Below are 17,820 nucleotides of genomic sequence, written 5' to 3' on the forward strand. Positions count from 1 at the left end.
GGAATATCCGATTTGGAAATGAGAAATGAAACTACGTTAGAGAAACCACCTAGCCAACAGGCTGCTGCGAGTAATTAACTCTTGGACCATTCTCTAAACAGTCAACTATTGTCAATTTGAGATGGTAGGAAATGAAACAGATAACGCGACGAGTTGTTAATTGTCATTTTGTGTAACAACCTCACCAAGTGTAAATATGGTGGTGTAAGTGCTTTTATCCTTAAAAAGTAGAAAAGATATTTTGTTACTGTGTGTATAACAGTACCTTCTTCTATCGAACAGCTACATGCCCACAAATGAAAGCACACAGAAAAGTTAAACTGTGTGACATCTGTGTAAAAAGTGAAATTGCCAGTGTCTTTCCTCTTGACAGTGTCAATGCAATTAGTGCAACACAGTATAGTGACTTCGACAGTCAAATTTAGCTCGATCCCTCGAGAACAAAGCGTTCTAGGCTAAATCAACATACAAAGCTATTTTAGCTATTTAAGCAAACGCATCCAAAACGGCCGGGTGTATGTTTATCCGCAAGGTATAGCATGGAAGCAAGTTGTCAGTGGCGCAAAATACACTCCTCAAATATCAGCTGTCCCTAAGGTCCTATTGAATTGTCCACGCAAATTGCAGCACGTAGCAAAGAACATGTGTATGGAATATATCGTCATTAAAGGGGCGTCTAATATGGATTAGACAGCTTAAGCCTTCCCTGCACTCAGCTTTCGATTACCAGCTTTTGTATTTCTAGCTGCAAGCTTCTGATATCAAGCGATTCTCTGTGGGTGCTCTGTCGCAATTTCTCTGTTACATCAACGAAAAGATTGGTTAAACATTTTCACCATCTCCGGTGCGCTTTGTACATTTTCCATCCATTTCCATACATTTTCCATCCCCATGTAAAATATCTACACACAGACTGTCTGCTAGAAGGTAGTGATGAAGGAACACGAACTCCATGTAAAATATATCATTACTTTCAGGACAGGTTATAGGTTGAGCATCCACCTTCAGATCAAAATAAACATCCGTGAATTGAGAGGGTTGGCTTAAGGGCAGTACTTTCAAATGGGCATTCATATATAGGGAGTACTGATAAAGCATATAGTGGTGACATTAGGAAAATCTATATATTCGAATCTGATTCATGAATTGTTATTAAAATGATGATTTCAGTTTATGACAGGCTATTCGTGGCGTGTTCGTCCCGTACCAACATGCTGAAAAAAAAAACATGTAAAGAAGTATTCAGTGGCCATTGGAATGTTTAAGTATTTAAGTTATTTGTCTTTGTTGAAGTTAGTCAACAGTCGATGGGAATGTCCAGGTGAGAATATCGGTAAGAACAGTAAGAGAGGTATTCCAGGCACTAAATGTCAGTCAAGGCGTAGAGATAAACATCCAAACATAGCCCGAGCCTGGTCTTATCGAGAAAAACGGGAAACACTCGTCCGTTTTAACTATGTAACATTTTCTCCTGGCCGACAAGTCACCTGTTTTGGTGATTGTCACGTAAGACTTCCATGTATTTCACCATAAATAGAGTATTGATTTTCAAAAGGGCGATTTCCTGTTCATGTGAAAGGTAATCAATCCTATCTTGGGTAATTTATATAACTATTTAACTCCGCTTCATACAAAACCGGCTTGGATTCATAACTGGCTTTCTCATTGTCAGAGTAAAGAGGGCACCACGGGTGATGGCAGTTCTGACATTTGAGGAACGTTTGAGAACACTTGACAACGGCGGTGTGCATAAAGCCATTTATACTATAGCGCTCTCCACCAATCAGTTAACAGTTTAACAAAGACTCCCCTGTTGTACAGCCATGAAAAGTATAGAACTATACTGTATGCCGTGTCGTTTCAGGTGATGCGTGATGGTAACCAGCATTATCTATGTTACTGCTATAGGAAAATATTGCTAATAATTCTAGTGTGGAGATTCGATACACCTAGTGCTAGTCAAAGATAGCAGGCCGCTGATCACACAATTAAGAGGTTTTTATTTATACGCTGGCGGACAGTTTTATGAGTCTGAAGAAACAGTGGTGAACGAGTGACCATTGGCAAATTACTGACAATCTTTACTATGTATGCTGTATCACAGATTTGCACACAATATTACGCAAACGGCCACACGAGCGTCGTCGACTGCTTGTATTTTCATCCAGGCCACGGACAATGAGAACGGGGGATTCTTAAAATGCCCTGTCCACGGCCCGCTTTGCACTCAAACCTCCTTCGTCCTAAAAATGAAAAGCCAAAGCCTCCAACCACCACATCACATTCCGCTGCCATGTTTATAGGCTATTTCATAAAAATTGTTTCGATATACTTAACAATTGACGACAGCATCCGACAAAGACATATTTACTGTGCTCTAAGGTCTAAAAGTGTGAAGATATGACTTGCTGGCCATGAATGTACACAGGCTGACTGATCAATATAGAAATACGCTAGTTAAAAGTGGCAATCATAAAAGACTAGCATAATGTGACTGCATGGGTATTGTGTATGTTTTCGGCATGATACTTCAGTGGCGGCAGCACTTTGGCAGCATGGACTCATCTTGCCAAAAACGCACAGTGCACACACCTAATGATATCTCGTCGTCATATGAATGAAACATTTTTAAGTACAACATATAAACCATCAAAACCATACATATGCATTGAAGTAAGTTTCAAGCTAATACGCAATCGTTTGGAATATACTGTTCAAAATATTAGGGCGGACGCATTCCTATTTTAAACAGCTCGCAATACCTGAGCACTGAATATAGATTTAAGATGTACAACCTGACACACACATGTATCAGAGATTTTATCGTCCCTGAACTATTGTCGATCCCGTTTTACCGGGGGACATATCGCTGACACGCATATTGATTGCTGCTAAGTAGTTCTGGTGCCAATACCCGATTGGTACCAGAAGACAATAATTGACTAGAAGTGTGCACAAGACATTTATAGGCGTGGCAACTGCCTTACGTCATATTTACGTCAGCGAGTACCATATCATTTTCTAACCCCGGACATGATCCTTTGTTTAAGCTATTCATTATAGTTTTGTTTATTAGACACATCAAAATGTACACGGCAAAGAGAAATGGCACTGGTTAGGAAATCAATTAAAGAACAGGGAGTTGACACTCCGTGAAACATTCTAGCTGTCGGCGTCAAGGGCCTAGATGGCGTTGAACCGGAGTTATTCATGGTTGGACGGTTTATTTATATCAAGTACCGAATCGATGAAACTGGGCTTCCCGACCTTCCCCAGCCCAAAGTTCAAAATGTTGTATCCAGAACAAACGTGTGTGTTCACGCATGATAAGTGATACAGTTCTTAAATATGGTTCGAAAACCTATGTACATGGCCGTCGAAAAAAGTGCAACCTTTCAACAGGTGCCATGTTTAGATGATGCCTATAAGCAGAGATATAACTATATATTGTAAAAGACGAGCGTTTGGGTAGTCAGGATTCCATGAAGAGTGGACATATGTTCTTGAATCCTACAAGGCTAGTATTTATAAATACAGCTCAACGTTTAGGCACACACAGAGTACGTATGCAGCGATTTGTAACGATGATTTTCAGCTTTACAGCTGTAACAGTATTCTGTGTTGGAAATTGCGCTTTTTTGCAATTTGATCGCAAATTGCGACCAAACTATACATCGCAAAAAAAGAAATAAGGCCAGATTAATGATCAGGGTGCCAAAGTACGTCGGGTAGAATACATACAGTATCCGTACATTCACCCTAGACATGATTGCATTGTAAATGCATTATATAGCATATGGACTCCCAAAAGTTCCAAATACACTAAATCAGCCTTTTTAACACGCACCGCAAGTCCTGCATTTATTAAGACACACATACAGTATATATATAGCTCTTTGAATTCAGCCGTTTACAGTTTTACTGCAAAAACTGTTTTTGTCACGTGACCTCCAAATATGGGGGAAATTGCACCTTTCCCGAGTTTATCCGCAATTTGCAACAAAACTATGCATCACAGAAAAGACAACAGACCAGAATCATGAGCACAACCTCAAACTACGATATGTAGCATATTTAAATCATTTAAATTCACAAAATTTTGGGCACGTGACAAATTCGGTAACGAGTGCATTTCCATAGTTTAAAGGTATATACATGTAACTGATTCTTGCATGCTCCATATGCCCCAATGTGTTCTATATGCACTGCAAATTTCAGCTCAATCACATAAACCGCTTCTCACGAAAACGACGTGTAAACGCTTTCTGGCAGTGGAAATATAGCGCAAACGTAGGTCAAGCTGAAAATTAAAAATTGTGGAGAAAAACTTCTAAAGTGAACTGGGTTTGTAACCTCAAACTGCTAAATAATGCACTGATAGGGCTGGTAGTATACCGTGTATTAGATTCATGAGAATGGGATAAAAAGAGAAGAAAAAGTAACTGGATTTTAACTGCAGGTCGCTAGATACGCTGTCCATTCCAGTAAAATGGAAATAGGAAGTTGCTCCGAGTTAGAACTGGTGGGCCGCTCGTTTAGAGAGATTGTGCCACTGATCGCGAGAGTGTTCCTTCAATCAGAATACACGTCCTGTAACCAGCAAAACCATAGGTTTCATGCAATCTAGCAAGAAAGCCCTCACGTTATTTAAATGGAAAGGTTTATGTCACATTTTTGTTTACGATTCCAGAGAAAAGGCGACAATTATTTTGGAAGCATTTGTTCTGCCGACGGTACCAAAAGAAGTACCAATACTAGGCTGTGTACAAGAAACTTTGTTTTCTGATTCGTACACGACCTTTATCAGAAGGCAGAGAATTCCTTTCTCTTATACTTGCAAAATGTTTAAACTATCCTTATAATCTGGCAAATATCCTTCTAAGTCGAAAATTTCCAGTGTAACTCCTCTTCATAAAAAAAGAAAATGTACATGACCCAACCAGTTATCGACCTATCTCGCTTTAAAACTGTGTAAGTAAAGTCGAAAGAGAAAAAACTGTTTTCAATTCAGCGCTTTCTATTTCTTCCTCATTCGTCTGTTTCATCGTCAACATTTAGTAGACATATATTTTGATATAGTTAGAGCTTTAGGTAAGGGCAAGTATGTGTATTTTTATTCCTCCAGATTCCCAACGTCTTCGATAAAGTCTGACACGAAAGCCTACTTGTTTATCTTTATAGTTATAGTATTACAGATACCCATCCAAAGCGCTTCAACGATTATCTTACTGATACCATATAGTCATCATCAATGGGACTCAGTGAGACCTATATAAAATACGTGAAGGTGTATCGCAAGGTTATCTCCTTGGGTCGCTTCTTGTCATTTTTATTTATTTATTTGATTGCCGTACTCAAGGATATTTCACTTACACGAAACATAATGCATAATTTTTGCAGGAAACCAGGCAGATTTCTTCTTAGATATTAAAGACTGAATAATGTACGTTTCTTTGTTGACCATAGATCTCGTGCCTGACAATATCACACACATTTTCAGCCTGGAGCTTAATTTAGCATTTACAGAACAATGGTCTTCAAACTGGTTGATTGAGTTCAGTGCAGCGAACACTAAATCTTTGATGAAATCTGAACGCAGATTTCATATCCTTCCTGGAGAAACCAGGGGATTAAACGCTCTCTCCTCGCTCTCTACCTTTCACTTTACATCACTTCTAACCAAAACCTGAAACAATTTTACAGTATTACAGAATACTGATAAAACAGTTCCGCGGGAGGAGACAAGTGATGAAGCAAAGCCTAAACAAGCCTACGTGCCTCTCACATGCTCCAAAGGTGAAGCTTTTCTACTGATTGCAGTGATGTAAAGCGAGAGCGGCACATGCGCTGTAATGAATATGTCCAGTATCTAGACCCTTGTTACCTCCCCTGTGCTAACAATATAGGGTCTAGTACTGACTACCTCCATTGATCAACTTTCCGCTGTTTCATTGGCTGAGGCACTCTCTAGTCAGTGGCGCTACATTTCAAATTTAAAACTGCCAGGGAGAGAGCAATTGCTTGAGAATTCTCCATTTAGAAGCATTACTGTTCCATGATATCACCTGTGCGAGGATACTGCGTCTTGTTTTCGCAGCGTGGGAATCTCTTCTAGGTTAGACACATGTGACGGATATGTAGGCCTACGTGAACATGATGGACAACACAATCTTGACAACCCCACGAAATGTAATTGAAGCAATTTTTCCTTCCTTTGCCACATTCTGTTGGCAAATTAATACAGCAATGCCATCCAAACACACCTTCAGACAATTCACCCGTTTGGGTTACAGGAAATTAAATTTTGCATATATTATTGTAAGACTTATTGCACAGATTTGCACAGACTTATTTTAGATTCAGGGAAAGATGTTAAGTCACGGGAGGATGAATCTGATAACGACAATAGGCTACTGATAGCTGTACGTTGTATGGCCATATGTCTGTAAGAGATTCCCCAAAGACTTGGTCCATAAATAGCTGACCTGTTAGCGAAAACGAGACTGTCATGATTTGAAGAGAGATTTACAAACAGGCTATCAGAAAGCTACCTCGGATGCAAATGGCGGTGTAGTGACCTTGACAATGCATGCCAATCGGGTCAAGCAATCGGCATAATACTTCAGTGGGGCAGCTCCTTGGCGGCAAGGGCTTGCCTTTCACAATTGAGAAGGTACAGTATATGTACACACACCCAGTGACTCCCCGTCGTCATATGGAAAATTGTTAACTACGACGTTAAAACCAAACATACATACTTTTTGTATGTACTACTTGTTCAATTGTTTGACCCATGTTTCTTTTCGCTCCATGTTCTTCCTTTTATTATCGTAATTATTATCCTTTGTAATTATTATTAATGTAATTATTGTTTCAATGTTTTAATTATAGTTATTAGCAGTGGTATTTTTGATTAAAAATTGCAGTTGTAGTAGTTTCACATGTTGCACTATTGGCTGTACTGTATTAAAATAGGCAGCGGATCGTGTTGTTTTTAGTGGTAAGACGCGCTTGGCCTTCAATCGCAACAATACAAGAAGTGTGGGTTCAGAACCGGATAGGAAATTTGTAGATCCTCCACTCTTACTCTTTGTGGGGCCTTGGTCGCAAAAAGCGGTAAACGACGCTCGTGTGTGACTTTGTGCAGTCTAGCGTTCGTTGAAGATCACTTGTCTTCCACCAATGTTATGTCCAAATCGTTGGAAAGTTCGTTAGTAACTTGTCATAGCCCTCCGGTTTTTGCCATGAACTCCGGTTGCCTCTTCCGGTTAAAGTGACCGCCATGGTATATATGAAAAATTCTTGAAATTGTCAAATGAATCAGATGAATTAATACGTGAATACAATGTACAATGAAATCTGTATGTCATTGTATTTTCGACTTGTTTTATAAACAGACTTGCAGGTGGGTGTAATTGCGTCATTTGTGAATCCTCCCAAAGAGTTTTGTACTTGAGTTTGTTTATTATAACCTGTTTTATATTAGTATACATATATTATCAAGCCCGGGGGAAACCCACGACAAATCTGCAGGTTGCTGGCAAACCTTGCCATGTACGACCGAACATGAAGTCAGCATGAGCTGGGTTTGACCTCCTCGCGACCGCACTGGTTAGAGGTTCATGAACACTGCTGGCGCATTAACCACTCGGCCACGGAGTGTTTAAAAAAACAGTTTGAATGCAGAAGGACTAGAAATTTGCATCAATCTATACTTCTAAGTTAATTGGATTTATGTTTCTGAGTATATGTGTTAAAATGCAAGTTCAGAAAAAAATAAAGAATTTTTTAAAGATTGTATGTCAGTTTATGTGATAATTGAATGCTTTGATACACATTTTATGAAGACAGTACCAATAATTTATTATATTTGTTATACGAGTCGAACGGTTTAAAGGACAAGACTGTATAAAAATGAAGTGAGCATCAGGAGAAATACTATTAAAACATATTAAAATATGTTTTAATATAAATTAAAAACGAAATGACAGTGCTAATCTCCTCTGACGTTTGCATTTGCTTTTTTTAAGAATCTTAGCCTTCATTTTCAGGGAGTATTAGTATTCAGCGAATGTGTACATAGCGAAGAGGGAAATTTGTCCATCTTGCAGCATTAATAAAGATCTTTGCCGCACAAATAAGTAAATGGATTTATTTGCATGTTATTTATTTCATTGATTTAGATTACCTCTGTAAGATTTGCTCGTGCTTGACAAATATTTGTAATTTTTTGTAACAGCCCTTGCCAGAATCATAAAGTTTACGTAGGGAAGTTTTAACTCCATTAGTACATTCGTTACAGTTTGAATCATTCTTAATATTACAATGAAAAGAAACCCTTTACATGAAAAAATATTATGGTATAAATTGACAATGAGCTGTTTAATTTTGTTTTCCAATGGTAATTTATGGAAATGACTACGGCTTTTGAAAGGTCTAACACTGGTCAAATCGTCTACGTCTTTGGTTTTGATAATTTGATAAAAAAATCTTGATTTCTCTGGGCATGTTGCAAGAGGTTTTGTCTAATATCAGGACATCACTATTTAAAAGTGAGTGAATGCGTTCTTGGGTTTAAAGTTGCACTTTACAATTTTTCAGTCATATGATGACAAAGGAGTCCTTTGAGTGCATGTACGTGTAATGTGCCTCCTTGTTGCAGGACGGATTTTCATCGCTCTTTATGCAGTGCTGCTTCACTGAGACGACTTACCGAAGGCATTATACTGATTACTGATTATACTGAACGCTAATCGAGGAAGCTACAAATTCCTCCTCTAAGGTCTTAGGTGTGACCTGGCTCTAGCATGTTAATTGTCCAGGATTTCCCCCAAACAGCCTGAGTACCTTAATACATGTATATGTGTTGCTGAGCGACTACTAGACATTACCATATCGCAAACTGCTCTGTACGGAAGTGATCACTGAAAGCCATTCGTAATGACTGCTTGGAAGGCGTTTAACTCGCAGGCAGTTCCAGTTGCTTTTTGGGTTTATCATTGTTTGTATACGAGAGGGTACTCATATGAATAAAAGAATTCAACGAATCCACGGTATTCAAGAGTCGTCGAAATTTCGAGTTGAGATTTCCTGTGTTAAAGATCCATGTAAAACTAAAGTTTAAGTTTTAAGTTTTAAAACTTGTTTAACACGAAAAATTCGACAACGTTCTACTGTGAAAAAAACAGTGTACTATAAGCGCAGTATATGTACTATAAGTACATTCCTACAGTGATACATGTCTTCACCAATATGTCAACCACTGATACGCCCATAAACGTAAACCATTGGCAATTCTGTTCACGCAGAAGAACGCTGTCACAAGAAGATGATAGACCACATGTAATTATTTGCAATGAGGTCACTAACTGAAATAATAAATGCACTTTCTTGATCATAGGTTAATGTTCTCAATGGAAAGACGATCACCACCCTCCGCAATTGACTGAATAGTAAATATTTAATTTCCTAACATGGATATAACGTAAAATAAAAGTGTCTAAAGAGTGAGACGGCCATCTTTTACTCTTCTAATACGTAGGCGATGATTGTCACATGATGAGTGACATGACACATCAGTATTTCTTTCCAGAAGTCTCACCAGTCCTATATGAGACACAATACTATACACTGCCGTTCTGTGTGGTATATCCAATTAGATTTGGAGTCGCACTCGAAATCTTTACCTCCTATTCAATCAGATTTTCCGGAAATGTAAATATCTGTTCCGGTTGTTTGTTTAATGAAATTCTTCATAACTCGAGTGTCTCAATAAACGTCGATGCCAGTTTCTAAGTTGATGGTGGTGTACGTGATGCTGGGTCCCTGGTTTGCCCTGGTTTCCGATCACCTCGAAGGTTAATGGGGCATAGAGCTATAATGCGGTGCTGGGAGGATCCGGTTTGAACGAGGGACTATCATCAGCGATAGGTGAATAATGGAGTCTTTTCATTCCACAGACTTCAGAATTATAAGCCTCTATTTCACACAAAAACGGCTATTAAGGCACTGGAGATGTCCTTGACAAAGAACTACAAGTACAGGTGGGGTGCAGTATGTTTATTATTTGCAATTCAATATATCATGCAAGCACGTATAGATGCTAGTGAAGCATGAAACAGGCAAGAATAACTTGCAATTATCTTTATTTACGTAGCGAATTTAAGAGAACCCTCACCTTTCATGTTCAAGTAAGGCGACGTAACCACGTGTACTCAAGCGCAGTGAACTGACCACATTTACTTATGTACATTACCTGTACCTTACATTTTGATCCAACGTGGCAAAGGGAGGGGTTAAGGTGCTTACATTTAAATGCCTAAATCCACGAAACCCAGGTCCAGTTCCACTGTCACACATTTCCCAGTTCTCTGGGTTTTTGGGGGCTTAGTGGCAATCAGCGTTCAGTGGTGCTCTGTTGTATACATATATCTAATCCATCATTAAGAGTAAATGTATGTTCTACATCGTACTGATAGGATAGAGGAAATCATCCGCTGTTCATCACGTATAAACAGCAAATGACCGGTTCTGACTTGTTGTAACGTTTAATTAGGTGTATAGCCTATTCCTCAGAAAGAGATGGGATCACCATAGCAATACGCCAACATGTGAAACTTGGACACATGTTTCAGTGTCAGTCAATACATATCTGTTTCTTACAACAATACACTTCAAGGCTATTTATTTGACTAGAATATATATACTATCTTTAAAACTTACCGTCATGTTAAGTAAAATGTGACACTTAAGCACTTTTATGTTTGGGATACAGAAAACAATCCATCAGTCAAATTCAACATTAGCAAATCACTGTTAATTTCGCCTGCGTATGAAATAGAGATTTTACATCATGCTGGCGGAAGATAAGAAGATCTTCAACGAACATAAGACTGTATCCCGCTGTCTCGCGCTGTTTTCTAAACACAGCGTTGCGACCTGCACAAGACTGCACCCAAGACATGCTACTGGTTTGATTCCCAGGTTACTGCTTGGTGTACAAAAGATCAGTCCGCATCGGTCATTGACAGGTGTATACCCGCTGTTACCTTGATTCTGTATCCCTATTACAGCAAGTTTAAATGAATGTTGAGAGCGCGGCATGCATGCTATTATCATGTCACAAACATTGGAATGTTATTGTTCCAGGTTTGCGTGTACATAGTTAGTAGATATCGCGGTATCTCTTAACTGATGTATTGAGACACTTTCTGCACATGTACAGTTCAACAATTATACATTTAAATGTAGTACATTTAAATGTGTGATCTTCCCATCCTTCGTTTGAAATTTGTCTGGCCGAACATGGCTTGCTCACGATTTCAGTTCATGATATCAGTATTGCAAAATCGAATAGATAATCTTGGCGTGACAGTCATGGCCATTTTCATCATCTTAATAAGCCTCGATTTTGTTCTGAGAATTCTTTTCTCTTTTCGAAACCTCCTGTAAGATTCTAACTTCTTTAAATGATCCACTGTGGTATCAAATCGCTTGACTGCGTTCTGTATACAACACAATGACTACACTCTTCAACCACTTACGCTACGCGTGTTCTCGATCTGAGAATGGACTGTTACAGTACATACAAATGCGGGAAAATCAGTAGAAGTAGACATGCGGTATGTTGCTACCTATCAGATGTCTCGTTGAGATACGCCATCTTGCACGACATCCATTTCTTGGTAGGTATTATTTACCGGAAGGAATCTTCATCAGGCTGTAATCCTTCACAAAACCGATCACATCTTGATTATCCTGACTTGATGCCCTCAAATCTCTAATTGGAAAAACTTTCAAGCCATGGGGTTTTACGTAGAGTACTTGTAGTGCATACGTGTATAAAGTGGGATTCTACTAGTGTACTAAGGCTTGGTCCTATTACATGGTTTTCATTTCAACGTTGGTTAGATTTGATAATATCAGAGCATTGTGTGTAATTCTAGACCAGAGGTGTCTCATAAATTGTAATTAACATCGCTGCATTTGTTTATATGTTTTTCTTCAGTCTAATTCTGCTTAAGCCATAGTGGTAGGGAACTTGTAAATTGCTACCGCTTCAGCATTTACACGAACAGTGAAAAGAGCACAATTACAAGCTATGAGTGTTACACGCTGTGTCAGTTTGTCCAACAAAATGCATTTTCCACAATTATATAGAAATACGTCCCTCTTAGGTTATATTGTTACAAATATTACTAAAAGCTGAATGAGTTTTAAACATGGGTGGTTTGATGAAGCTACTCTTATTGGGAACTTCTAGCAAAATTTATTTATTTGATTGGTGTTTTAAGCCGTACCCAAGAATATTTCACTTATACGACGGCGGCCAGCATTATGGTGAGTGGAAACCCGGCACAGTCCAGGGGAAACCCACGACCATCTGCAGGTTGCTGGAAGACCTTCCCACTTACAGCCGGAGAGGAAGCCAGCATGAGCTGGACTTGAACTCACAGCAACCGCATTGGTCAGAGACTCCTGGGTCATTACGCTGCGCTAGCGCGCCAACCAACTGACCCACGGAGGCCCCGTCCGCACAAAAAAGCATCTGTTTCCATTCAATCGGTTACAACTGGTGTTTTCCATTGTGCCCCCGGTATAATGCTTGGTCTAGCTAATGATATTATAATGAGCACAGTCCAGCAGCAGACACGTAGACCCCTGCCTAGAAAATCGAAAAAGCTTCAATACACCATTGAAAACTGTTGAATGCTTCCCTGATTGTTGATTGCTTCCTTACTCATGTCAACCTGTAAGAACTATCCACATCTTAAATGGAGAAATGGAGATAGGTATTTCTCGCACCATTTTTTCTTTTACGGAAGAGGCGGATCTTATATTACTTTGCTGAACGTGGAAGGGTTCAAGTTCCGCATGAACTTCAATATTTTAAAGAATGATAGAGGTGTGCTTAAGATTTGGTCGTTTGTATCCTTTGAACCATTTCTGGTACATCCAACACGGGATTAAGCTGTTATTACATGTGATGCTGTGTGCATGTATGAAGGTCGTGAAAGGGAGGTTGCTTTGCACATGTAGCGTTATGCCCGGATATCGCATGGTAAATCGTCAAACAAGCTATATAGTGTCTCAAATTCTCTCTGAAAAGCTCGAATCCACCACATAAAAAGGAGCACAAAGTTCACTTACTTCATACAAAACCACTACTGCGCTTGCCGAGCCACATCTCTATGGGGAGTACTTTTGCTAGATGACCAGGTCGTGTAGAGAAGGGCTCATTTGGCACGAGACAAATGAGATGATGATGCGGAGCAAATCAGAGCATAGTGAGATCGGATATAAATGTGCTGGAATGTGGCTGATGCGGAAATAACTTCCAAACAGCCACGCCGTGTACGTCAGAAGAAGTGTATTCAACAGTCTGTCAGGGTTTTACCTCACACTGGGGTATCCCCATCAGCTAATTTTCAAACTCAACATCCTTACAGAAGTGTGGCTTCACAATGAAATAATATGTGTTAAATAAACAAATGGGTGTTTTACATCAACAGGCCTAGAACAGCAAATGTACAATAATTTGAAAGAATAATGTAAATCTGCGTTCATAATTAAAGTGGAATTTTAACAGCATGGAAAACGAAAACGCGAGTTATATGTTGCTTGCTTAATTTCTTCACCAAAAATTAAGACTGTATGGTTGGATGTTGTTCACGCAAATGTCCTGCCCTGTCCAAGTCCATACCCAGGTCTGCAGCGAACTTCGAGTAAGATCACCGTCCACCACTTACTGCAAACAAAGCGTAATGAATGTAGGGGAATCAAGCAAGTGTAGTGTCCGACGAGAATGAGATTAACCACACATCTCATGTGACACAGGGATTGGAACACGAACTGCCTCACTGATTATATTGAATGTAGTTCGCGACGGTTTGCATTTGTACTTGTTCGTGTATCTTTTGAACTGATTTCAGCGCATCAGTAGTTCGGTAAGACTGGAAAGTTTATATAAACAAGCTCATTCATAACAGCTGCAACATCTCCTATGCACCATTTCGTGTCTTTCTTCTAATTTAGCAAATTTTCAAAAAATACCGACTGCTAGAAATGAAACATTAATCTCTATTAAAAGTCTTATGTATAGAGGGCCTATACAAGTAATTACAAACTGCCGATTGGTAGTTACATGTATAGCGTACAGGTGGAAGGATACAGTTCGCAAATATGAAGGCATAGTAAATGCTCATCTTACAAAAAGTTATGACCCCCATTTTGTAAAGTACAGTTTTAGCTGTCTCCGTCGAATCAGTCTATTTACATCCAGCAAGCGAATCAGTGTACAACCTTTGAACAATCTACACAGTGCAGTAGGCAATATTATGTGAGCAATGCTTACTCGTTAGCACAAATTACGACATAACATCAATTAATCAGGCTACAGAATGGCCAAAGGGTCTGAGTATCACGGTGACATTGATACAATGTCAAAATAGCCAGAACAACACTTACACACGTAGGTATAATGATACATGGTACAAATAACCATGTACTATGGCAAGAGCTTTCGGCCCAATTCAGATAACTTGCATTCATTTCCAGATAACTTGAATTCATTTCAAGATATCTTGAATTCAATTCCAAATATCTTGAATTCATTTCCAAATATTTTGAATTTAAATTCCAGATATCTACAAATGCTTCCCAGATGTTTTAAATAAGAGCCTTTTGTGGATATTTGGACATGTATTTCAGGTATCCGAAACTGTCTTCCAGATATATGAAATTCGGTGCACATATCCGGTGCACATATCCGTAATAGAGCCACACATATCAGAAACTGCGCTAAAATGTACAGACTACAGTGGACTGCTCTGTAAACGGAAGTGGTTCAAAAACAGATCTGCTCATCTGTCATGGCTGATCACAGTGTGGTAAAAAATTTTCTGCGAGGCCTTCAGCGCCGTTTTCTGCAGATATATGGGGACGGATTAGCTCAGCGTTTCTCATAGCCTGAGATAGTTTGCGGCGTACATGGAAATAGTTACAATGTGGGGAACTTTGTGCCCACGAGCGCCCCGTCTCTCGTGTACACCTGCTAATTGCAGCCCACCACCTCATTCACGGGCAGCGCAATGTTAAAGACGAACGAGATTTACCCCGAGATTCCACGTGGTGATATATTTGGGGTCCATACATTTTGTTCACAAAAAAGGGCAAATGTACGTAACATATCACAAAAAGAATTCTAAATATGTCAACTTAACGTCTATTTAATATAACTTAAATTCATTTGGACATATCAGGAAACCATTTTTACATACCTGAAATGTTTTTGTGATATAAGATAAAGGTTATAAACAGCACGAGACCCGGGTCAACCAGCACCAGCAAAGTCAATCCTGTTGATGGCAATGTAAAACAACATACATGCATTATACCATGAATCAGTCAATTAGATACATACTAATGAATGATGCAAACAAAGGCATGGTAATTGTTTTCAACGTGTAATATTCGACATGGTTAGTCTTACATGGTTAGGCTATGTGTTAAATAACTTATGCCATGTCTGACGCTACTATATACATATAAATCTGCTAAACCTAAAGGGCTTGGTATGGTAAGGCGGGGAAACCGCCCCAATGCAAGGAACTGTGCAAGAAACTATACACCTCAGAGCCAAAATTATTATAGCTGTGAGTGACAGCTGTTGACACACTCGAAATGCCACATCTTTTTTCAGTTTTTCAGTTTTACTCTCCTTTCCCTGCCATATATTTACAAAGCTCCCAACATGCATTAAGGCAATGTATAGGTCACATTTCTGTACTTTACACTGTAGAGTGTGGAAAATTATTGCACCACAAATCTAACTTTCTGAAAAATTCTTGAGCACACAGTTATACACCAATCAATTAAATAAATGCACTAATTACAAATGTAACTTTCAGCCTTGTAATGTGCTGTTAAGCAGGGTTTACGAGTGATTTCGCTATAGTTGTCATATGTTACGTATACCATACCTTAACAATTATCGATTCTAATTTATAATAACATTATTTAATGCAAGGCGGCCTATATCTTTATTCACACAAAAGCATGCTCCCAAAGAAAACAAAAAAAACAGGACCACAAAGAACTCGAACTCTGCCTCGAAATGCTACTTCTCGACAATGAGACCGTTAGATCACTGTGCTAAGAAGGACTTTTGCCAGACTACGGCAGAAATACGGATATTAAGCCTGCCAAAACATGACAAAACTGATCACATTATTTTATATTATTTTAAGTCTATGTTTTACGTATGAAGACAAACGTTAATCAAAACGATAGCACAAAGAAATACATACATGAAAGTTTCAGTAAAAGTACATTTCTGGTAAACGTCGAGCTTCATTTGGCTTCTTGTATGCTAAATTACAAAACTGCGCCTGGTTTGAACAAAACATTAGCATTTTTGATCGAGAGTTCACTTTCGGCGGGTTAACTTTTATGGGTGCTTCGACCTAGTTTTATAGGCTACTGCTGATTCGGAGATATACAGAATTGTGCTTGGATCTTGAAATTTGGACTTTCCTATCGTTGGCGTCTGGGGCCGATTCTCCCCCTTACCGTACAAGGTCCTTCTTACTCATCAGCGTAACTAGACTATCCGCTTTTATACCGGTAAATATGGTCTAAATATTTCAAGATAGGGCGTATGTGTGATGGTAGTCTACATTCTGGTATACAGTCGAATGCTACTGGTACACAGTGGAATACTACTGGTACACAGAGGAATACTACTAGTACACAGTGGAATTTTACTGGTACACAATGGAATACTATTGGTATACAGTGGAATACTACTGGTACACAGTGGAATACTACTAGTACACAGTGGAATACTACTAGTACACAGTGGAATTCTACTGGTACACAATGGAATACTATTGGTATACAGTGGAATAGTACTGGTACACAGTGGAATACTACTAGTACACAGTGGAATTCTACTAGTACACAGTGGAATTCTACTGGTACACAATGGAATACTACTGGTATACAGTGGAATACTACTGGTACACAGTGGAATACTACTAGTACACAGTGGAATTCTACTGGTACACAATGGAATACTACTGGTATACAGTGGAACACTACTGGTACTCAGTGGAATACTACAGGTACACAGTGGAATACTACTGGTACACAGTGGAACACTACTGGTACACAGTGGAATACTATTGGTACACAGTGGACTACAACTGGTACACAGTGGAAACTAATAGGCTACATGTACAATGTACAAGTGTATGTAGCCTACCAGGTTACGCTACTCGTGACAAAACCAAAAGACAACACCAATAGACCTATAAACTGATTAATTGAACAAGTTGGACTTGTTTTGAAAGAAACACTGCTCACACATAAAGGTAACAATGTAATGTTACTTACAAACAAGTACTGCTGTTGAATAGATGAAGATGGCTTACTTGCAAACAACAACAGGGGTGATGAATTTGCCATCCGCGATCTCTTCACACGGCGTGACAAGTTGTCGAGGGAGACTATTCATGAAAGAAATGATAAAACCCAGTTACTCCCCTTGATCTGTGATTCATAAAAAGGCGTATTTCCCAGATGCACTTACCGAATACGTGCAAGGGCTCATCGTAAAACAATCGAACAACAAAAGCACGCACTTACGGCTTTAGAGTTCGACAACTTTTAACGCTTGAAAGTCCCGGGGCAAAGGAGTTTTGTGACAAAGAGGACATAACACAATTAAGTGATTCAAGGCTTTCCTAGCCGCTTTGACATTTTTCAGAATCGACTGTTAAAGCATCTATGTTCCAACAGATTAACGCACTGAAAGGTTAT

The 17,820-nt window shown here is 39.1% G+C and overlaps 1 protein-coding gene across 1 annotated transcript in view; it reads right to left on the reverse strand.

Annotated features, from left to right (window-relative positions):
• The window catches only part of LOC135473374 (uncharacterized), a 59,861-nt gene extending 42,399 nt beyond the window's left edge, over positions 1 to 17,462 (reverse strand). Inside the window, exons 1-2 of the mRNA XM_064753224.1 lie at positions 17,395 to 17,462; positions 15,279 to 15,356 (exon numbers count right to left, since the gene is read on the reverse strand). The gene's annotated coding sequence lies outside the window, so the exon portion shown is untranslated. The remainder of the gene's footprint in view (positions 1 to 15,278; positions 15,357 to 17,394) is intronic.
• Positions 17,463 to 17,820: the final 358 nt, after the last annotated feature.

This window comes from Liolophura sinensis, chromosome 8 (assembly GCF_032854445.1).
Source record: "Liolophura sinensis isolate JHLJ2023 chromosome 8, CUHK_Ljap_v2, whole genome shotgun sequence".
NCBI lineage: Eukaryota > Metazoa > Mollusca > Polyplacophora > Chitonida > Chitonidae > Liolophura > Liolophura sinensis.